The 24,523-nt window shown below is 36.4% G+C and overlaps 1 protein-coding gene and 1 non-coding gene across 2 annotated transcripts in view; both read right to left on the bottom strand.

Moving 5' to 3' along the window:
* TOX (thymocyte selection associated high mobility group box) overlaps positions 1–24,523 on the bottom strand; it is a 309,395-nt gene that overhangs the window by 242,842 nt on the left and 42,030 nt on the right. The window lies entirely within an intron of this gene.
* TRNAC-GCA lies at positions 24,078–24,149 on the bottom strand. Its single transcript has one exon. It is a non-coding gene; the product is annotated as a tRNA-Cys (tRNA).

Here is a 24,523-nt window from a genome sequence, read left to right as displayed (position 1 = left end):
CTAGTCACATGGTTTTGCTACTTTCAGAAAACCAAATGCTAAGTTGCTTCAGTCACATCGGATTCTTTGTGACCCCATGGACTCCAGCCTGCCACACTCCTCTGTTCATGGGATTTTCCTATCTGGTTAATCACATGGTTTTGCTACTTTTAAAAAATCAAAAACCCATTTTAAATTTAAGTATTAGCAGAATAGCTTAGGAAACTGAGCCCATCAGTGTCTTAACCCTATACATATCAATCCTCTAAGCCAAAATGGCACATATTCACCTTTACATAGAATTATCTTAAAATGATGGAGATTTGTATTATTTTCCAACTTTTGTGTGTATGAAAATCAGGTTTGTTCTTTTTTTCTACCCAGTTTCATTCTCTTTCTCAACTTTTTTTTTTCTACTTTCACATGATTCTCCTTCTTAATTTTTACTTCCTTAATTACCTGCAGACACATCTTTTTTTTCTGTTATTATTTAAACAAGCTATATTTAGAAGCAGATACACTGTGTTTCCTTTAAGACGTGAAGGAGAGTTTCACCTTTAACAGTATACATCTGTTCCTTTCTATGTTTATGTGATGGTGGTAACAAGATTTTTGAAAAATCTTTTTCAAAAATCTCAGGGTTCAAGATTTCATTTTTTAAAGTAATTCACAGGCAAGACTTGTAACTGGTACAAAAATAGTTATGCTACTCAGACGTAAAGGAATCATGTTTGATGTTGAAGAGCTGGGATTCTATTTTCTACTCATAGTTGCTAGTTGAATAATGACAGTCCAGATACATGGTAGTTAAGTCTGTAGAATATAGCAAGGTCATTCCAAATTCTAGAGAACTTTCAGTCCCTTCAACAGTCATTCATGTTAAAATGAGGCCCGATCAGGTTTCCTGTGTGAGGCAAGAACAGTGAGTACCCCCAAAACATCCAAATCAGATAAGCAAAATTCTGGGGGTTGGTGTTCCATTCTCCACCTCTCTCCTGCCTAGAAAAAAAAATCTACTGATCTCTTCTAATTTAGGAAAGGATTAAATAATGATTTAGTGGAAGCTGACTTTTATAGGACTCAAAATATACGTGCTGGCAGAATACCTGTGACTATCATGGAATGAAGCCAAAATATTTGAAGGGCTTCTCTTGCCCTTGACTTCAGAGAGATTTCACCAGAAAGTCAGAAGTAAAACGGGGCTCCAGCTTAGTACCAACAAGTCACTCAAGGCATCTGGGTTAAGTTGGTGCATCTTTCTCTTCCTGGGCAATCATGACCATGCCTGTGTTTACAGCCAATGGTGATGGCCATTACCAGGGCTCATAGGCCTCTGTACACAGTCTGTGTCTACTGACTTTTAGGAAACTATAGCATTACAGAAACATGCTGATTTTTCCCCTTCATGTTGAATGACTTCATTTGGTTATTCATTTGACAATAACAACACAAACAATACTAACATATATCTCATATTTATGTGCTAGACCAACTGACATACCATAATATACATACATGTGGTATGAAAATTTTAAAATACTCAACTAAGAATTAATAATGGCAATGCAGAAGCTTTCTTATGAATTAAATATTTCATCAAGATTGTTTAATTCTCCTATTCATTATTTCAAGGCAGTTAAATTCTCCTAGTGTTCAAGCTGCATCAACACTTTGAGTCCTGAGGGTCTTACTGGGAGAGTTGCAATTTCAGACAACTAAATAATAACCTAGGTGTTAATGAAACAGCATTGCTGAAGGTTCATAATTTACAAACAGGGAGCAATTGAGGCACTGAAGGAATAAATGCCATCTTTCTGTAGGAAAACAATACTCTGAGCCTGAGTTTAAGTAAACTGGATCATCATCCATACCTCAATGTCATGTTTTTAAAACTGCATATGGCACAGTATGTATTTCATGGCAACTCACTGGTAATAATCCCCTAGTTCATGGTACAGGCCAGGTTAGCGGAGAAAGGTGCACTTGGGGAAGGAGAAGAAGGAAAGAGGTTCCAGCTTTCACGTATTTCTGCTCACTGCTGGAACAATACAGCCACACACTCACTGTGCAAGTTAATTAAATGCAGTCTTTTAACCATGGGTTAGTTTACGTTGAATAATTTCACAATTAACCTAAGAAAGAACTTAGGATTGTGCTGCAAATAAAAGCCCTAGAAACAGGCTTCTGACAAAAAAAAAAAAAAAAAAAAAAAGAGCCTAAAAAACACCATCTACACTAATTTCAAAACATCACAGAATGAAATGATAAACAAACTTAATTATGTTGTCAGAAAAGTGAGTGTAGTAATTTAAAGACAAAGTTTTATTCAGAATTCCCCTCTTTGTATTATGAATAAAAAAGAGAGTGCCATGTCTAACAGGGAGTTTTTGCAATACAGTGTCACAGTAAAATACCCGGTTCCAGTCTGAAATGTTATTAGGAATATAAATGAGTTCAATAGTAATTGTTAAGCCATTAGTTGTTATTACAGTAATGTAACTTCAGAATAAAGTCTGAAGTAAATCTTCACAGAAAATAATTACTGCTTTCTTAGAAGTAAATGAGTTCTATTTCCTCCTGTCCACAAGGTCAAATGAACTTTCTCCCAAAGGCACAGCTCCTCAGAATCTCAGAGTAAGAAAGAGTTCTCTAAATCAATCTGCCAACCTGTCTTGTCTCATGGCCCATAACAGTACCTTTATATGACGGCAGGTTACAATGCTAAGGTAACTGGTAAGTTCTGTTCTTGGTCATCATCAGAAGCAATAATGAGGAAGCAGCTGAACTCTCCAGTCTGTGGGACTGTATTTAGCAATAGCTCCCTGCCTGGATCTTCAGTCACCTTCCCACGTCTGCACTCCACAGACAGTGCCATGCAAACTCATCATTTGGATACTGTAGATATTTTTCTGTTTTACTGATAGAAACACTAATACATCAAGAGGCTAGGAAACTCACCCCCAAAACACAGAACTTACAAATGGTAGAACAAAATCTTTGGTCTTCTGATTCCAAGTTAATATACCTTTCCCCAAAGAGCAAGCAAAGGAAATAGCTTTCTTGGAACTGTCCTTACTGTTTATACCATCATGAATGAATTGAGCTAAAGGGAAAAAAAAGAAACAAAAAATGGAACCTATTGCTGGTTTTCCCCTGGAGACATTATTTAAACATCTAAGTAACATCCTCTATTAAAAATAATTTGTATTTACACCATTTAACATACAACATACCACTATTCATGCTTACATGAGTATGCATAAGCATAACAGAAGCATTAATACATGAAATATAGTTATTTCAAAGAAATAAAAACATTTTCAAAGCGTTCAAATTCATTCAAGGACACAAAATTCATCATAAACTCTTCTCACATATTTTAGAATCTAGTCCATTGACTTATTTTCAATGATGCTAAAAGCAAATTAATTTACCTATCAATTATTTCTTTATCAGGTAATGAAACGAAAAGCAGGTGGTGATACAAAAGAAGAGACACACCTTAAGCATCTTAACTGTCTTTCAATTCATAAGTCAGTTTGCTCTTTCAACTTGGGGATCATAGAACAGTAAATTAATCACTCAACTGATAACAAATGTTACTCAGGCTTCACTTGGCAATTACGTGGTCACTCAGAGAATCAAAGGCAATTAAATAGCTGATCAATGAGCTCTCCTCTTCAATAGATAACAAAGACTCCCAAGTTTTATCTCCTCTTTTTCTAAATAAACTAGAGAAAACATACATTTTTATCAGCATATTAGGCTGAAAAGACTTGAAACTCCAATGTCTTCCAACATTTCCATTTCATAGATTAAATTCTATGTGTTAATGATGATATCTACAATATAACAAAGTATTAAGTATTAGAAACTAGGTTTAGGAAAAAAAAAAATCCCTTCACTGAATAAGATAAGCAAAGCAGACCAATAGCTAAGCAATTATTCATCCTACTGAAAACAGCAGTGTGATGAAACTACCCAGTTCTCTTTTTTCTAATCTATAAATTATTTTAAATCCCTTGTAAAGAGATTTCAATAGGATTTCAAACAATGGCTTTCAAACACTCATGTAGAAGAACATTTCTGCTGGCTACTGATACCTTTATGAACTCCTGAGTTAAACCACTTCTGTGGATCACAGAGTGCTTTATAGTTTCCCCAAAGAAAGTGAAGTTGTTTGAAATATGAGTATTTAGAAAGTTCACCTCTCTTGCGGAATGTAGTCAAATAAGAGAGCAGAGTAGAGTGGTAGGGGTTTCTATACTAAGAGGGCTTTGAAAATTAAAAGCAAAGAAGTATATGTTCTTGTATTATATAGTCACTCTAATAAAAGCAAACAAAACAAAACAAAACAAAACATCCGGGGGATGCCTGGCATGAATAGGTTCATAAGCCTGGTATTGATCCCCCGATTCTTTTCAAGGGAGGCCGCCTTGCTATAACCTGTCCACTGGGGCATTTCTGTCACCTCCTAAGTCTTGAACTAGATATAGGAGAGCTTGGAATTTCATGTTTTGTGACAATTTATTGTAACTTATGCCCTATGATAAAGTTTATATATAGTCAGGATTAATGTGAGTGCACGAGGAAGGCAGATATAAGGAAGCAACATCTCAGAGTTGACAGTGGAACTGGACTTGGAGTTGTACAGCCAGGCTAGATTTCAGTCTCCCTTCCAGGCTATGTGAGTGACGTCATAGACGGAGTTGGCGAAAGTGTCTCAAGAACAATGGAAGACTACTCAAATATTAGAAATTATAAACCAGAGAGTAAAACACCTATGTATTCCATCTTCCTTAGGCTCGGCACTTTATTTCCTTGATCTAGTACTTAAAGAGTCATTAGATTAATAAAGTAAAATTAGAATTGTATAATCTTTGAGTTTTCTTCCCTATCATCAAGCACTAACGTAAACAGGGAAAGCTGATGCTCTCATTTCCTTCTGATTCTTATATTAATATAAAAACCTGAATGTATTCTAAACTTCAGGGCATCTGGCAAGAAGCTCAAGTTGACCTTCTGGATCTTATATTTGCCTCACCTAACATCTGGATCATAAGTGTTTTTTATCTTTTATACCTTCATTTTGACAGTTTGAATTGTTTATGTTTTTGCTGCGAAATATCTGTAAGAACAAAACTGAAACAGCTCAGCTGCATTCTGTGTGTTGCATTCTGCAATGTTTTACCAATATGGAAATCTTTTCATTGTTTCTGATAAAGGAACTAAATCATTCTTTGTTTTCAAGATCAATCACTCATCATCAAATATTTATGGGAAGCTATTATATGCAAGGTGCCACACTAGAAACTGGTCATACAAAGATTAAGATGAATATATATATTCTTACTGGTTTGCGGCATAAAATTATCAGCAGAATCAGGATGATTTTAGATGACTTCAAGAACAAAGGAAGAAGGGTTGCTGGTTCAGTATAGTCTTGATGTTTGACACCAACATACAGATGGTATTTATCATCTACAAAATGATCCTTCATACCACTTACTGGGGGCATTATACTGAAGAGAATGAGACAGGTTTGGCTCCTTTTGACAATGACAAGATTTCCCACTGTCTGATGAGGATGTAGCTTGCTCTAGTTAATGTATAGGAAGGCAGGAGATTGATTTAAGAAAATATTGAGGAAAATTAGTAACTCTAAAACAATCCACAGAAACTTTGGGATTATGTCAGACACCTCAAACAGAGCTTGGTATCCTCAGGATACAAACAGAACAGATAACTTTAAAACAAACACAATTTGCATTTTAGTTGTACAATTTTTCCTTGTAAATCTTAAGTATCTCTATTCAACCTGAGTCCTAGCAAAGAAAGAAAAATCTATTTTGAATTTCAAAAACTTATGTAAACAATCTGGGCCTTCAGTAGATGCTTTAAAAATACCTATTAGGGGAAAATGACTGATAAATAGTCCAAGACTTATACAAGTCTAAACACTTCCTTGAAATTCATATGACAATAAAGCTAATGATGATTATTAGTTTCAGAGGATGCCTTTGACATTTCTTTTTTTTAAGCTGAAGTATAGTTGATTGTCCTCGACATTTCTTGAATGAAGAAAAATCACATATACTATAGACCAAACCATTGTTTGATTCCACGATTTTTTTTCAAAAGTGTTTTGCTTAATGCACAAACTTATTGACTAAGCCATTCAGTATTAAGATAAAAACCATAGTGCTCAGTATTTTGACTAAAAAAATTGCAGAAATTCCTTCTCCCTTTCTATCATTTAAATATGTTACAATAATATAATGCCTTTTCCATAAAACAGTAATGACTTAAAATCCCTAGTGAAAAGACCAACAGAACACATGGTTTGCATTTGCCCACATTCTACACAATCCACTCTCCACTGCACGGCCTCTAGCATCTCAGCAAGTTTGCCTGGGGAAATATATTAGTCTGCCTCAACTAGAAAAATCATAAAACATAATCTTGACTGTTGTTTCATTCGTTTTATAAGACTAATAATTCAGTTGTCTTATATCCAGAAAAGCAGTCTTTATAACATGTTCTCTTCTACTGACATTTTTATGCCATTTTTCTAAAGTGTCATATATTTCAAATGGCGTTAGAGTTAAGAGTTATTACTCATAAGTAACTGCTTCCCTTAAAGAATCTAGGGAATTTGGATCAATGTGTAAGTGGTACTGAGAACACATGTACACTATTTAAGGATTTAGAACTTATCACTGGATTCTCCAAGCAAGAATACTGGGGTGGGTTGCCATGCCCTCCTCCAGAGGATCTTCCCGACCCAGGGATCGAACCCATTTCTCTTAAGTTTCCTGCATTGGCAGGCAGGTTCTTTACCACTAGTGCCACCTGGAAAGCCCTATCCCTGCTCTGGAGATAGTCAAACAGCTAACCTATTTCCATTTGAAAGGAAAATAAGAAGATGATTCTCTAACGATGTTTTAACGTCACTTTTCTTAGAATTATAGTCAGTCATTCAAGACCAAGCAATATTCTTGCTTTCTCTCTCTCTCTATATATATATACATATATACACACACAGACACACACATACACATATCTCAAAAAACCATGTGTACTTTTGTTAAACATTGTTTTCCAACTTCACATATGAAATCTAGGATTAATTTTATTCATATTAAAAAAATAATAACATATGATAAAAGAGAGGTTAGCTCAACTAATTGTATTAACTTGAAAGTTAATCATCTGTTCAGTGTTTAGGGCTCAATTTGTGAAAATGAATGACCAAAATGATCTAATAAAACTCTCCAGTGTTTTAAAGCTACATGTGCATTATAGCATCTTATGTTGATTATTAATCAAATACTTATAATATGCACAAATAATGGAAGCTATATTTAACTCTCTTACACACAGTTCATGAGTAGGCATGAGTACAGAGGTTATCAGTATGCAGGCATCATCCCCATTTTGGGTTACTCTTTCCTTCCTCTAGCAGAAAGAAAACAAGAAAAGATTTCTAACTACACCACAATGTTAAAGCCTTGTCCAGTGTTCCCAAATGTCAGAGATGAGGAACTGTTTTCTTTTATCCTTATAGCCAATCTATCCTTACAGTTATGAGTTCACTGGAAATGGCTTTTGTGACTTGCGTCATGTTATTTGACATTGTCAGTATTCGGTAATTAAAAGGGAAGAAAGGTTTGGGGTTTGGTATTAAAATTTTGACAGAGACAAATATATTATTTCAGAAATATGTTTAGTAACTTTTCCAGGAACAACAATAAACAAAAAAACCCCAACATAGTTCTGAGAATTATATTAAAGACTAGCCTGTTAAAACTTTGCAAAAGGAAGTTTCTTCACCACAAACCAAATACATTCCTCTAAATGTACACTCTCTCATAAATTACAGAGATGTTCTCTACTACATACCACTAGCCACCACAAGCTCACAGACAGTGAAAAAAAAGAAAGAAAGAAAATTCTAACTGGCTTCACTGTAAGAGCTTTTCCAGTTTTCCAGGGACATTTCTCAGATTGCACTATGGAGCTGATAGGATGACCAGTTTGCTGATTTACTTTGTATACTCTGGAGTTGATTCAAACGCCAGGCTTGCTGTGATCTCAAAGGGGGAGCCATGCTCAGATCAGCTGCAAAAAGGCCCTGGGGACAAGCACTGTTGTAAACCAACAGGAGCTCTACTCTTGAATCAACAGTAGCACACAGGGACCAGATGAGCTTATTACTCAGCTTGAGGCAAACCCGGGGAGGGCTTTCTCTACCTACTCCCCTCCGCCGTGCCATTTTCTCAGGTCTGAGCTTGAGAATAAAGAATAAGAGCCAAATGTGTCCTGCCCCTCTGTTTAACCTGTTAGCCTTAGTCCACTATAGAGTTCCAGGCAACAAGAAAAGCTGCAGCCAGGAGGCCAGGGATGGGAAATGAGGACTCTAAGCACAGCCACCACAGAGAAGCACACATTTCAGCCTAAATGGATTGAACCAAATGCAAAGGCCAGAAGCTGATCCTACTACATGTGGGAAATTGAATACATGATAAAATGCTCTTAGGGAAAAATGTTAGATCCCTGCCTCACACCTTAGTCAAAAACAAATCATTAGAGTCAAATATTTCAAAGAAAATAAAGTAGAAAGTACGTTAGTGGGGGAAGTACAGTACAGTGGGGAAGGCCTTTCTAAGTATCACACAAAGTTCTCTCTAAAGGTCTGAATTTCCCAAGTCACCACCTGGGTCTCTGCACTGCTAGTACTCGCTCCCTTTATCTGGACTGTCCAATCTCCAAGACTGTCTATCCCATCCTGCAACTTTAACCAGACTGCCCAGAAAGCCATCTCAGGATGTGACAGCAGTGGCTGCTGGACACCATCCTAGAAAGAACTGGCACCAAAATACAAAAGTTCGAGTTATTCTTTAGAAGTCTTAAAATAATTTTACTAAAGTAACTGCCAAGTGACACTATGATACAGGACACTCTTCATATACATTTCTTTTGTCAAAGAGATCAAAACATTTTGATGGACAGCCTATAAAATTTAAGAAAAATGAGTAATTTGTAAAGTTTTCATTGGAAATGTTCCCAAACCATGAGACCCAAGAATTGTACTGATGCCACTACAGTGAAACTAATATGATTAGGTGATGCTCTTTACAATGTCCCTAGGACTATAGTTACACTTATCCTCAATCTCAACCTCTGATGTGAAAAACAATCTCTGAACACTGGTAGTCTTCTCTGATTAAAGCACTAAATCTTATGGAAACCCCTCAAAATGTTTGCTGTCATGTGTCATTTATTATATAAAGGAAATGCACGTAGTGCAGAAATTCCCACCACAGGTTTTATTAACTGGAAAGCCATATTCCCTCGGCTTAGGGCATATCTGATAAAGACACCAACTGTGCAGAGTCTGGGTTCCCATGTGAGGAGCAACTAGGAAAAGGCAAAGCAGTTATTTGCAACAAGTTACATTTCCACATTTTAACTAATTACTTAGGAAAAACTGATAAGATCATGACATATTTAGAAAAAGTATAATCTGATTTGGAACAACAGATAAAATATGACAAGCTACTCCTTAGCCTTTACTAATGTAGGAATCTGAATTTTCTCCCTGGAAGAAAGAGTATGAATGATGTCCTTAGATTTAAGCTTTAAAATATAAACTAGTCAATTTATTTTTAAATAAAAACCCTATTCAGGGAAATATTTAAACACAAAATGAAACATATATTACAAAACCTATTATTTATTAGCCACATTTTGTAAAAAATAAAAATAAAAAAATAAAAAACTTAACAAATAGCGAGCATTTACTATACCTGACAACACGCTAAGTGCTAAATACACACCTCATGGGTTTGTTCTGAGAGTTAAAAATAGACATTATATGAAAAACAGAACACTGTCTTGGACACGGAAAACATTCTGTAAGTATTAGTTCCTAGTATCTCATTTAATCCTCTCAATAAGCACAGCTGGCCCAGAGATATTAAATAACTTGTCTAAGTTACATCATCTTACTCCAGAGCTTATGCTCCTAACGGCACTCTTCATGAATACAAACAGTATGTAGACGCCTTCCTCTCTCTTTCTCTCACCATATAGTCTACATAAATGGAGCAGTTTGTATGTGAATGACATAATTTATATATCACACACATATAAATGCTGGAAGAAAATGCATGCTGAGTGGTATAATTATACATTTTTATAGCTTCACTTCGCATATTTTCTACAGGTGACATGTATGCCTTTAATAATCACTTATTTTTCAAAGATCTTCAAAAAGCTTAAATCGTGAAAACCTTAAGAAATTTTAAGGGCTTCATATGATTTACCAACAATATCAGCAAAGAATCTTTTTTAGTAAAAGCGATTACTATAGCAAATTATTTCTTAAAGCACTACAAGCACCATAGTAGATAAAAGGAGTTTGTCTTACACCATTCCAGATGTCCTAATTTCTCATCGGTCAACAGTAGAACTATTGTTTTTTTAATATTATTTGTAAATATCCACAGGGCCCCCTAGAATGTAGACCAAAGTCAGGTCAGTCCGTGCTCTGGGCAGAAGAGGGAGGGGTTATTTTTAAAGTATCAGTTAAAGAAGTGAAGGTTTCCTCCGATACAGAAATTGGGCAGAGAGGTTAGGGTACGGAGGGAGATACCAAGTTCAGGTCTTCAGTCAAGTTCAACAAATATACCTTGAAGGTCAACTTCTAGCAAGGCTGGGTCTTTCTAGAACATAGGAGGCAAAGAGATAAAGCACTCTTAAGAGCAGCAAGAGGAATCTGGCCAAAGAGGATCTGAACTTCTCTCGGCTCTACTACACTGGCAGCCTTCCAGTTGGTTTGTAGTAAGGAAGAGGTAGAGGAATTTTAAATAATGAGGATGGCTCACTAGGGAAGTAAGAGCCAGTTTGCTCTTAGTAGTTTTCTGGAGTATAAAAGGAAAAGAATTGCCAAAGTGTGGTATCTTCTTTTTTAAAAAAGTTATTTTCCATTATGGTTTACTATAGGATATTGAATATAATCGGAGAAGGCAATGGCACCCCACTCTAGTATTCTTGCCTGGAAAATCCCATGGACAGAGGAGCCTGGTGGGCTGCAGTCCATGGGGTCGCGAAGAGTTGAACACTACTGAGCGGCTTCACTTTCACTTTTCACTTTCATGCATTGGAGAAGGAAATGGCAACCCACTCCAGTGTTCTTGCCTAGAGAATCCCAGGGACGGGGGAGCCTGGTGGGCTGCCGTCTATGGGGTGGCACAGAGTCGAACACGACTGAAGCGACTTAGCAGCATTGAATATAATTCCCTGAAGCATTGTATCTTCTTACTCCCCTTTCCCCATGTCACCAAAATCAAAATAAAATTGAATAAGTACACATACAGGTCTCCTAAGAGACTAAGAAAGAAGGTGAAGGTATCTTTGATGCTCAACTAAAGATAAGGTGAGCCCCCAAAGACCTCCTGTTTCAGGTATAGGGAGAAAACAATTTAACTGGAAGGAAAAAATGAAGGAATCTTTTTACTGTTTTAAAGAATTATTTTATGAAAAAGATATTACTGGGCTAGTAAAAATACAGTGTGGAAAAAGAAAGAAAGAATTAGCAATAAATGTATTTCCTTTGAACAAATTAACACTAATATTGATTCTTAAATGTCCTTACAGTAGTCTACTGTCAAATTAGATAACATGGATTTATATTATTATTCAAGGAAGAATTCCCTATCGGGAGGCCCATATTTCAATGCAGAAAGTATTACATTATTTGTCAAGGAAAACACATTACTCTTTGTAAAACAGAAAAGTTGACCTTGGCAAACAGTTAGTGAAATTGTTCTCTACTTGATTTCACTTACATGCAGTGTGTGGGAGAGAACATATTTAGTGTTGCTTGGTGGCATTGTTTCAAAAGAACTCTCAGTATTGTAGCCAGAAATGAGTAGGGAACATCTAGAAAATAGTTCACATTGCAGTGCTGGGAAGTGATTGAATTCTTGTTTCCATGCTTTATGTTAGGTAGTAACAAAGAATTTAGTGGTAATTAAGTACTGGCTTAATGTATGTTTATCTTTTTCCCAAGATCAACCATAGTCACTTTTTCCATAATCAAAGACAAATAATAAGCTTTCATTCTTTGTTAAAATTCTAAAGTTGTGTAACCATTTCCCCTGTTACTAGGATGTTATTACTTTATCATTCAGCTTTGTTTCAAGTGGCACTGCCACTTTTTTCACATACTGTTCAATTTTCTTAAGGCAAAATTTGATATCCTCATGTATCTCTGTCTTTGTTTATGGATTATTCAATCTATCTTAACGGGTTTACTTACCCTAACTTTAAAAAATATTTATGTTCATTTATTTGGCTGTGCCAGGTCTTAGTTGCAGCAGGTGAGATCTTCAATCTTCTTTGTGGCATGAACAATCTTTTAATAGCAGCATTTAGGAGCTAGTTCCCTGACCAGGAATTGAACCCAGGCCCCCTGCATTGGAAGCACAGAGTTTTGGCCACCGGACCACTACAGAACTGCCCCCAGCCCCGCCCCACACAACTCTTTTCTTTGTCTTTATCCCTCTGGCTCCCAATCTCACTACTGTCCTTTGTATTATCATTTGATAGAATAATAGTAATACAATAATAGTAACGACAAATCTTTTTCAGTGCAAGTAACTTTTTGAAGCAAATTTTGCATATTAAGTCATTCAGTTTTCTCAGCAACACTGTCAATTAGATAATACCATTATCCATGCTACAAATGAGGAAACCAGGACTCAGAGAGACTGACTATAATTTACCAATGTCACAGAGCTCTGAATGGGCATTTCTTTCTGATGCACAGTGCTGACCGTCCTCCATGATAGCAAATTGCTTTGTGTTGTTTAGTCTCCTTCACTGTCTATATTAAGGATGAGAAATTACCCCACTGCTAACCTATCAAGACTAGCTGGTGAACAATTCTACTCTTGGGGGAAAAATTTAATTGAAAAACACAATGGAATTTTTCACACTAAATGTCCTTTACTTTTGTCACTCCCTACTTAAAGTCCACCATAAAGCTCCATCTTTTTTGATTTACTAAGAACTGAGTCAGCAAGGATTACAGGAGATTACCAAGAGATTGTACCGTAAATATGACAGATTGTAAAACAATGCAAAATAGAAGATGAAAACAAATTTTTTTTTTCAAAATTGCAAAGCAAATCTGCATTTGAGTGTGTGTATGATCAAAATATGTTATTAAATGACTGGATCAATGTATTACGAATGGTGATGTTTCAGCTTCTGAACTATCAATGTGGATCATCAACAATAAATGCAACTAAAGCACCTAGTACTGATTGCTTTGAGAAAAGGCATTTGATAAAGGAAAAAAAAAAAACAAATGAAAACAGTACCATGAACCACTTTACCTCCTGTGAACAGAGATACATCCTCATATCTCTAAAAGATAATGTGCAGTAAAAGTTTAGTAATTACCTGGCATTTCCTCTCTTTGATGGTCTCTGTCTTCTGTAATTTCCTCTACCACAATTTTTAAATAACCAAAAAAAAAAATGTTTATCTGGTGAAAAAATTCCCCTCTCTTCCCCTACTCCATAGTTTCTCACTACTAGCAGAACTCCCACCTGGCCTTTAAGATTCTTCACCAGTTTCATAGTTAGTGGCCAAGTGATCTATCTACCTGGTAAGAGGACAGTGAGTCCTTGCATAGAGCTTGTAACTTTACTTTTGACCATGGCACCATCTGATACTTTCCTACATAAAATAAGGGATCTAGCCAACAAGCAACCCAGAGGTCTGGAATTAGGTCCTCTTGGACATCACCTGGAGAAAGAAGGCAGAGTTGGCGAAAAGCAGACTCCAGTCTCTGCCCCAGTTAGGAAGGCCAGGAAAGCAAGAGCAGTGCAAATTTGCATCACTCTTCCTCATCTTTCTTAACTCTTCTCTAGTTTAGAGTTAGTATTTTAAACTTTTTAAATTTTATTAATTTATTTTAATGTATATTTTACAAATTCAAAATTTCATCCTGAGGAATATTATTTTTCCTAAACTAAACACATCTAGAAGTTACCCCCAATACAGCACTTTGGGGATTTCCATTATGTCCTCCAACCCCAGAAAAAGATACCAAAGTACCCACATGATCCTTATTTAACAGAAGCAAAGGTTTTTGTCTTAAAATTCAAATGCAAGAGTAAAGTAAAAGGGGCTAAAATATAAAAGTAATACCCAACACCCTCACAGCAATGTGGCTTTTCCTCCTCCTGGTTCATTCATTCTCCTTCTTTCCCTCTCTATGTTGGTTTCAGCTCATGCCACCACAAACACTTTCTCTAGGCTTTTATAAATATTCATTCTGTACTTACCATTCACCAAGCACCTTGCAAGCACTGGGGAACTTAGGGTAAATATGACAAATAAGACCAGCCTTAAGAATTCATGTCAAGAAGATTTAACAACTTGACCAATAGCTACAAAACAGTGCAATAAGGAGTAATGTGTAATGGAGGTTGGTGGAGAGGGAGAGGAGAAGGATGTCCTAGCTCCCCAGAGATTGGGAAAGCCTTTGCTGTTACGCTAAGTTGTGTCCAACTCTTTTGCGACCCCTTTGACTATAGTGTGTCAGGCTCCCCTGTCCATGGGATTTCCCAGGCAAGAATACTGGAGTGGGTTGCCATTTCCTTCTCCAGGGGATCTTCTCCACCCAGGGATCAAACCTGTGTCTCCTGCATTGCAGGCTGATTCTGTACCGCTGAACTACCTGGGAAGCCCCAGGAAAGCTTTGCTGGGGAAAAAATCCTTAAAGAAGACTCAAAGCATGAATACAAGTCTGTCATGTGGGCCAGGGAGAATATGTCCAAATAAATTAGCTTTTAGAGCAAATATCAACACAAGGGGGAGCAGGGTGATTACTCAAGAAAGCATAATAATTTTATAAATACAGAACATTTAACTGGATAATTTAATATGAATTGAGTTTGAAGGCAGCATGGGAATAAGGAAGGAGGCGGTTTCAACTTACGGCTTTTATTATCAGTGTGCTTTACCAGAATGGCTCTTCTGGGTGATGATTACTACCTGTTCTAAGTATACAGCTTAAAGGGATACTGCAGATTGCTCATCTTCTCCATTTATAAAATAAAGTCAAGAACAGGTGCTTTTGTTTTATACTTGCTCCCCAGTTACAGAAGTTGAAACAACCATAAAATTCCTCAAACCTTTGCCCCTTACTATTGAAGTCAAGTCCCCCTCTGTAACTTTTTGTTTCCTCAAAAATTACACAATCTCTGACAATTATTTCCAAGAAATAAAGGATGTATGTGTGTGTCTGTGTGTGACAGAGACAGAGAGGAGTTAAGATTAGAGAATAAAAGGAAATCAGACCTATTATCAAGCTTTAAGACTGCTGCAGTAAGTTAGTTTTTATCGCCCTTATAATATAGATTAACTTCTCTAAATGATTTAATTTAATGCCTTTATCAAGAAAATTAAGCCATATGAATCTTTCACAGTAAAGGGGGAAAGGCTTATGGATTTATTTCACATTTTTATTCTTGCCTGTTTTTAGTAAAAATAAACTTGCAAAACTTCTTTAAAAAAGGTGTTTTTAGCTTTACAATGCACATTTTTAGCTGATATTACTTTCAAGGAGTTATCCAGTGAAATCCTATATATTCATTCCTCAATAAAAGTACTAATAGAGGATTAAGAATGTGAGAATCTTGATCGAACACTGCCAAGACTGTGCCTCTGATGGAGGCTGAGACAGGATTTGCCTGCTAACTAAACCTGTATAGAATACATCACAGGTCAAGTGCTAACTGCTTATTTTTATATTTTTCATCTGACAAAAAAATGGCAGATTTATTTTATTCCAAAAGATTGGACACTGGCCAGACTGTTCTAGCTAATGATAATGTTTCTTGAAGATGGACACAGATTTTTACTGCTTTAGACCTAAACTTAACTATAAAAGAGTACTTCAGTACTGAGCTTCTGAAAATCATCATTGTTAATCATATATATGGGAATATCTATGAACACATTTAAGTAAAGAAAAATATCCTTAATTCCTTTTGCTGTGATGATATATATCTGCATAAGGTATGTCACACTCCTTGAGGACCAATGTTGTACTAAACATACTATAGAGAGAATAAAACAGGCTTTGGAAATGACACAGGTTTAAAGTTCTTTTACTAATTCTGCTGAGATAATTCAAGTACATGGAAGGGGAGGTGGGTGAAAGCAAGGGTAGAAAGGAGACAGGTATTAGTGCCTGTTGGAATTACTGTGTTCCCCATGGTCTGAAATGCTAAAAATGAATGTTTCCTCTATTACAAGGATATAAACCTTTCTCGCTGAAAGCCATTAGCATATATAATGCACATGTCTGAAAATCATGGTTTCTCTGTCACTCTTTTAAGAGCTTTAGGGACTTGGGTTATTGTAGAGACTTAAATTACCGCCAAAGCGTAATTTGTAGTTCTCTAGTTTTCCAGGGTATTTTAAAAAATCAGTTTAAGCAATTTTACTCACATTTAATGGCTCAGTCTTTTCCAACAAATTAAAATGTTTGTACAGTCTTGACTCTGGAAAAATTTGCTATACAATTTGCAAAAGAGAAGAAACATTAATATACTTCATCAACTGCCTGCATTTCTATCAATGAGATGATTTAAAATTGCAATTCTAGAAATTTATTAATGTAATATTTCTTTAAAAATAAATAAACAACTTCTCAGAAGTCAAAACACATAAAAACTCTTGATCTGCTTACACCATTCTAGGCATATAAAGTCACAAGAAAATGAATGACATTAATTTGTACCTTTTGTACAAATACATTTCCTCTTGTATTCTGGGGATAGAAACTGTACTACACTTAACACACTATTTTTTCTGTTTTCAGTTCTTCCATCCCAAACGTAGAATAAAACAAGAAATGTTACTTCCCTTATTCAGTTTTATTTCAGTCTATGTCAATTTAGCATATTTTTTAAAGTCTGTATAATTTTTAAAAATAAAAGGACCATTCTAATGTTAATTTGGATCAACTTTCCAAACATATGATTCTGGGTTTCCAAAAGGGGCCCTCTTGAGGGGGCTTTTAAAACTGAACAACAACAACAAAAAAGCACCCTGAGGCTGCCCAATTCACATTTAACCTACTTACATGAAAAAGGAACTGCTTTGGTTAAGAATAAACTTCCACAAGCTCAGGTTCAAGCTAAATACGCCAGCATATTAGTGAGGAAATGAGACAGCAAATAGTAACTCCTTTCATACTAGCGAGAAAATACTGTATTTATTTTAAAACAGCTGGCAGAAATTCTCATTTTAATTAAATTACATTTACTGAAATAACATTTTCATAATTAAAAAAATAACCCACTTCTCCCAAAGAGCTAGCAAAATATAATCACAATAACTTAAAGTGGGCAAAGGAGTAATGAGATTGTTAGAATAAAAGTGACTAATTTGGATTACAATTGTGCATCAGTTCAGTGGTTTTCAGTGATGCAGAAGCCATTACTATCTTTTGTTGCCATGTAAAGTTAATACAAAGTAGATAGCAAGTTTTGTTATTAATGATTTTGTAGAAGTAACTGAGTACAAGTTTCATATCATATATTTTTACTACTTGCATGTTAGACTAAAGATATTATCATGGAACCTCTTCCTTTTACAAATGAGGAAACAGGGCTTCCCGGGTGGCTCAGTGGTTATAGAATCCACCTGCCAAGGCAGGAGACACAGGTTTGATCTCTGGATTGGGAAGATCCCCTCAAGGAGGAAATGGCAATCCACTCCAGTATTCTCGCCTGGAAAATCCCACAGACAGAGCCTGGTAGGCTACAGTTCAGGAGGTCGCAAAGAGTCAGACATGACTGAGCACACGTGGGCGTGCACGTGCGCGCGCACGCACAAGGACACACACCCAAAATGCGTTCGGAAAAGTTAAACATCTGTTTGTAACGATTTAGCTAGTTAGTTATAAAGACTGTTCTGGAACTGATCAGGTTTCCAATGCACAGCTCTTTGTCAGAGCTGAAACATTTATACCTTCATAGACGGCAGACTCAGCAGCAGCAGCAGCAGACGGCAGAAGGAAAAAGAAAATGGCGCACATCTATATGAATTATGGCAGAAACAAAATTCCAATCAGAACTAAAGTTCATTTTCTTCCACTTCTGGGTCCCTCCTTCTAAAAATTCACCTGAGAATCAAAGTTCACGTTCCAAAAGGAACAAAATTTGCTTAATAATCAAGTTAAGTCTCGTGTGTTAACAAAATCAATACATGAATATGTTTTCAGGGTTTATCAATGATAGCTTCAGAGGTAGCAATATTTTCCACAGATAAAATAATTCTGAAAGCTAAACTCCTCATAGAAACAAGATGGCCCAATTGTCAAATGATAAACCTCAGTGGCGAAAGTTATACAGGAAAAAGAAAGAACATTTAACTGAAGAGGGAAAGGATAACCAACCATGGGGAACAACATGCTTCCTTCTCGGATATTGCTGAATGCCAGTCTTGTGAAGAATAGAAAGCATTACATGGTACAGCTATGCCAAATTAAAAAACTCACAGTAGTTGTATACATGTGCTGCTGGATAATTTATGAACAAATATGTGGTGGCTGTAGCCTAAACAAGTAGGAACTTAGCTTCACTTGTACAAAAGAAACTCCAGTGAGCTTTCATTAGCAGCCTTCTCCATTATTAGGTCAAATCAAAGTACAAGTGAGTGAGCAACCAAACAACTGCTGCTGGGGAACAGACTAATAATGTTCTAAACGTTTACAATCTTTACCAGATAGAGCAAAAAATAAAAAACAAATGCTGTTAAATCCTATAGTACTAAATATTTGTGACAATGACTAACAAAAAGAGCCCTGTTCTTTACTAATTATGGATTGCTTGTCATACTCCCTGAAATGTCTTACAGTTCAATTCTATAATCCCACATATTCTTTGCATTTCAAACCTTTCCCAAGATTCTTTCAGTATCAATCTACTACTTTTTCTGCTCTGTGTAATATAGTATTGAACCACTGAATTATGAATATCATTTAAACTCAGAGGGCCCAGGTACCTTCAAGGAAAAATAATTTTTTTTCCCAACAGTCCTTGTTCACTGTCAGTTATTCTCAACTTACAAGCTTGTGGGTCAAACTTCTTGTTGCTGTTTAGTCGCTCTAAACTAAGCCAACTCTCTGCAACCCCATGAACTGTAGCCTACCAAACTCCTCTGTCCATGGAATTCTTCAGGCAAGAATACTGGAGTGGGTTGCCATTTCCTCCTCCAGAGGATCTTCCCAACCCAGGGATCAAATCCGCGTCTCCTGCATTGACAGGCAGATTCTTCACCACTGAGCCACCAGGGAAGCCCTATGGGTCAAACTAATTAATGACAAAAAGCTTAGTATAACTAAAATATGACAAACTTAATGTTAATAAAAATAATGCACTACATTTCATATCATTGCACCCCAAATGGTAAACACCAATATTACACAGATTGTCCCACAGATCCCTACTGTGCCTGAAAATGTTAGTAGATATTGAGGTAGAGGATGATAGGGTTCCAGAAATAGTGAGGTTAAACAATTGAACAACTGCCTTTTCTGCAGATCCTCTGAGTAGCTGTTAATCTCACTGCAGACCCAAAAGAAGCAGGGTTTGGTGTGCTATCATTTTCTGAACTTATTTAAGCATAGAAAACCAAATTTCCTGAAATTTCTCATTTGTGGAAAAGGAAAAAATCTCCAGGATATAGCTAAGCTAATGTTCTAATTTAAAACTACTATAATAACTGTAATACATTATTATTTCTAAACACACTCCTCCATTTCTAAAGACATTGTGGAAAAACTGGACCTTATAGTTTTCACAAGCTTGGCTGTCCCGATGTCACTCTTTGTAAATGCTGGAGACAAGAATTCACACCAAGGATAAGGCTCCAAAAGATGGAGATGATTCTCTGCTAAAAAAAGAAAAACTCCATCCCTGATTAGAACTGTAGGCACTAGTTTAAAAAGCTAAGACTTAATTTTACCTATTTAATTTGCATATCAGACACCTAAAGGTTTTCCACACATCTTTCACTGATGGCAAATAGCATTTCTCTCTTTGACTTTCCAAGAAATAAAATCATATCTGTCATTTCTTTTCTAGTAGGAAAAGGTATAATTATAATAATAGTTATATACCATTCCTGACACACAGAAAGTGATATAGAAATGTTTGACATTATTTCTGAGAACAGATTAATAATGCTTTAAATGTTTATAATCTTAACTAGCTGAAGCACAGAAATCAAATAACAAATACAAGTTAAATCCCATAATATTGAATATTTGTGACAATGACTAACAAAAAGACTCCTGTTATTTACTAATATTCCTAGGACCTCATCCTTGATATCTAGTATTCATGTAGCTTTCCTAATGAACTCTGGATTTTATCATTAATTTAATGAGACATATTTTCTAACTCTGAAAAGTGAAAATAATTTTTGAAGGTGGAAAAAACATGGTATTTTTCCCCACTGTCCAATAAGAAGTATTCTCCACAATAGGTTATGGAGCAGAGAATTGAATACAGCATAGTCCCAGTATCCACAGAGCTTCCACAGAGGCCAGACTGGAGAGATGGTTCAAAGGAGGAGGAGGCAGAGGCTGAAAAAGACAAGGACTGGGGACAAGAGGAGGAGAAAGAGGAAAATGAAAAGAAGAAAGAGGAGGAGGGGCGAGGATGGAAAAGCAAAGAAGAGGGAAAATAAAAATAAAACCAAGTTTTGTTAAAACTTACTTTTGTGTGGCAGGCATTCTAAGTATTTTGTACATTTTTGTTCATTTAATCGTAACAACAGCCCAAAATGCTGGGTAATACTATCTCTATTTTAAGATTAGGAAGCTGAGGCATAGACAGGTGAGGTTAACCTGCTGTGCTGACATGACTGCTGGAACCCAACCACTTCCCAGTCAGCTGGATTGTGGACCCTAGGTTTGTGATGACTTCACCAACAATGACAATATTTCCCGCTGTCTGAAGGTTAGGATAAGGTATTCATAGACATCAAGGGGTCCAGAAGAAGCACTTCGAACTCTAGGTGGGTCTGGTGAGGATGGAAAGATGACTTCTGAGAGTGATTATGGGAAGAGTTTGCAGCAGTTAGCCGGGTAAGACAAAAAGGGGAGCATCTGAGGCAGGAAGAGTAGCCCATGGTATTTCATGATGGCTTGAATATCAAGGTTCTGGCAGGTTCAAGGGTATGGTACACGTGAAGTAGTGTGGAGGGCAGATACATGGGAGGAAGCCAGGTGTCCAACCAGGAGGGGCCCTGTGCCACACAAAAGAGCTGACAGCAGGAAAGATGGATATTCAAGTGATCCAGTGAGAAATGATGAGGGCTGATATAAGCGATGAAGTAGCAAAGGAAAAGATGATGGTGAATAGGGAAGAGATTTATTGCAAGAACAGAGAGGTGTTAGTAGCACATTGGATGCAGAGGATGATAAAGAAGGAGCACGCCAGAATTCTTCCCAGGTTGTCTCTTTAAAAGTATGAGCTGCCTCTGATTTTCTTGTATTCTCCCTCCCTTTCTCTCATTCTCCCCAGGAACCAGTGGATTGCACATTACAAGTGTTCAGGTAATTGTTGAATAAGTTGAAATCCAAGGTATTTCAAGTATACGGTTGTTGTTGTTTTTTAGTTTGTAACTATATAAACAAAGAGATCAACACACTAATTAAAATGGAAATAAGACTTCTGCATTTCTGACCAATACAAGAATACCAGTTTCTACTGCATCCTTCCTTGATCACCAGGCATTCTGACACAAAAGGAAAAGAAAGAAAAGGGACTCTCTGCAATAATATTCCTAAATATACTGCCCTATGGGTAGAAATGACACTGAATTTCTTTTTCGTTTCTTATCACTGGTGTTTTGCCACTGCTGGACTGTAATAGATCAATGACATCATCACATACCAATGATGCAGGAAGGCTTCCTACTCAAGAATAAACAGCCTTACATAGAAGACATCCAGAGAAATGAATTATGCTAATCATTGGCAAGTTACATAGTAATGATTAAAGAATTAGTTGTGTGGTATCTTGCTCTGAACACAGTCACAGAGCTGCATATCACAGAAAATTTGAAACTACAGAAATTTTTGTGGACCATTAGACTATCTTTTCCAGCTATTGTGTCTTACATTGGGAATCACGACTCAGGACACTTATAATTTATGTTACAATATTTCAATTCCCTTCTTCCATTTGTATTACAGCTATTTCAAGTGCCACAAAATTAATCATATTTTTAAACAGAGAAAAATCTATTATTTCCAACATACAAGAGATGGCATTAATTTCATTTTCTCTTCATACTATCATTAAAATGTCAAAAATGTTTTTTTATTTTGCTTAGCATTATAGAAAATTGTTATTGAACTCAAATACACATACTTATAATACTGACTAGAAGTAATTAATCTAACTTACAACAAACATATGGCAGGGCAATTATTTACAGATAGTTTTTTGCTTCTCTTCTGAATGGTTAAAAAGCTAAAACAGAAAGTTTAGACTAATACATGCATTCTTCCCAATGGATCTCTTATACCTATGACAAAATGACAAAATTGGGTTGAATTTCTAAACTAAGTTTGCAAATTTATACTAAAAAAAGCCAAGAAACAAAAAACAACCCCATTAACTGATTCTACCTGGGAACATGCAAACCTCTATCCATGCTTCTGTTTAATCTTAGAAGGAGCTAAAAGCATCTCAGAGATCAGCAACATATAAACTTCATCAGTTTCTATTACCATTATAACCTCTGCATTTTGTTAAATATCCCTTCACTAGCTCTAGAAACCGAAACCATCAAGAAAACCTCAGAAAATGAATAAAATTAACAACAGCAGCAAAAAATATCCAAAACTTTATTGAGCAAAACCACACTAAATATGTTGTTTGAAACCAAATAGCTGTTGGGGTTGGTGAGGGTGTGGGGATCATGGCCATAGTATTCAGGCTCCAATTTACTTTGAGGCCAGCACGTATAGTAGAATATTTTTATCTTAAGTTTTTCTTTCACAGAATTCAAGTCCTCAAGACATTATCATTGGACAGTATCCCAGAAAATTAAACACAAATCCCTGAGCTAGAGAAGAATGATCATGGTCTCCATAAATCTACTTAATGGAACTCAAGCCTTCCCTTGGACAGACGTGGAAGACCTGACTTAAACAATATTAAGTGTTCCATCCAACATAACTTGCTCCCTTCACCCCTCTACACTCCAGAGGACCCCCAAAGACATCCCTGAGTTGTGATCAAGCACTTCCTTCACCTAAATAATATGGCTTGTATATATTATTATGCAAAGATAAAGCATTAATTCTCAAACTTTATAAACCATTCTCCTATTTCCTCACTGTCCTTATTATTTACAGATTTTCCACTTTTTTTTATACCTTGAATTGTCCAGATAATAATTTTAATTCTCCATATCAATCATGGCAACAAACACTGCCACAGAAATAAGTAACCTTTTGCAAGTCTCTACCTCTCAATTCCTAATTTCTCCAACAGTAAATCTGTCTGCAAACATGTCATTTATCAGTTCTCTGAACAAATATCTATCAAACTTCCACTGAAGAGAGGCAAAGAACTGGTGTTTTCTGCTCAGAGTGCTACCCAAGTGCTCACAGAGTGGGTACCCAAGAAATACATTGGTAACTAACCAGAAAATATAGTTCCTACACTTGCTATCTTAGCAAAATGCTGAATATTTGTACAATTGAGAAAAAGCAGCAGATAAAGAATAAAACATGTTCCTGGTAAGAAAAGTAAAAGTGAAAGTCGCTCAGTTGTGTCTGATTCTTTCTAACCTCACAGACTATTGCATGGAATTCTCCAGGCAGAATACTGGAGTGGGTAGCCCTTCCCCTCTCCAAGGGATCTTCCCAATCCAGGGATCGAACCCAGGTCTCCCGAATTGCAGGCGGATTCTTTATCAGCTGAGCCACAAGGGAAGCCCAAGAATACTGGAGTCGGTAGCGTATCCCTTCTCCAGCAGATCTTCCCGACCAGGAATCGAACCAGGGTCTCCTGCATTGCAGGCAGATTCTCTACCAACTGAGCTATCAGGGAAGCCCTCTGGTAAGAAAATTAATCATCAATCAAGAAATAAGTTTTTAATGAACATTTATCTACCATGTATGCTGTAAGATATCCAGATGGATCCAGAAGAAAAATGTCTGGCCCCTAAAAGCTGTACTCCATCGCTGAAGTATTACTTATTTACACACAAAATGATGAAGCGACAGTGAAATATCGCGTAAAAATAGTGCAATATCAAGAACTAAAATATAGTAGATTGCTTCTGAATGTCAGAGACTGAAATTAGAGAAAAGTGAAGGTGAACTGGGATCAGGAAAAGTTTAGAAGGAAGATTTGACCCTAGAACCTGAGCTCCAAAGGAAGCAAAAAACCTGGTCAAGTGTGGGCATTTGAGGTGAGAGAGG

The sequence above is a fragment of the Capra hircus genome, chromosome 14 (genome assembly GCF_001704415.2).
Source record: "Capra hircus breed San Clemente chromosome 14, ASM170441v1, whole genome shotgun sequence".
Taxonomy (NCBI): Eukaryota; Metazoa; Chordata; class Mammalia; order Artiodactyla; family Bovidae; genus Capra; species Capra hircus.
This window is presented reverse-complemented; position numbering and strand designations above follow the sequence as displayed.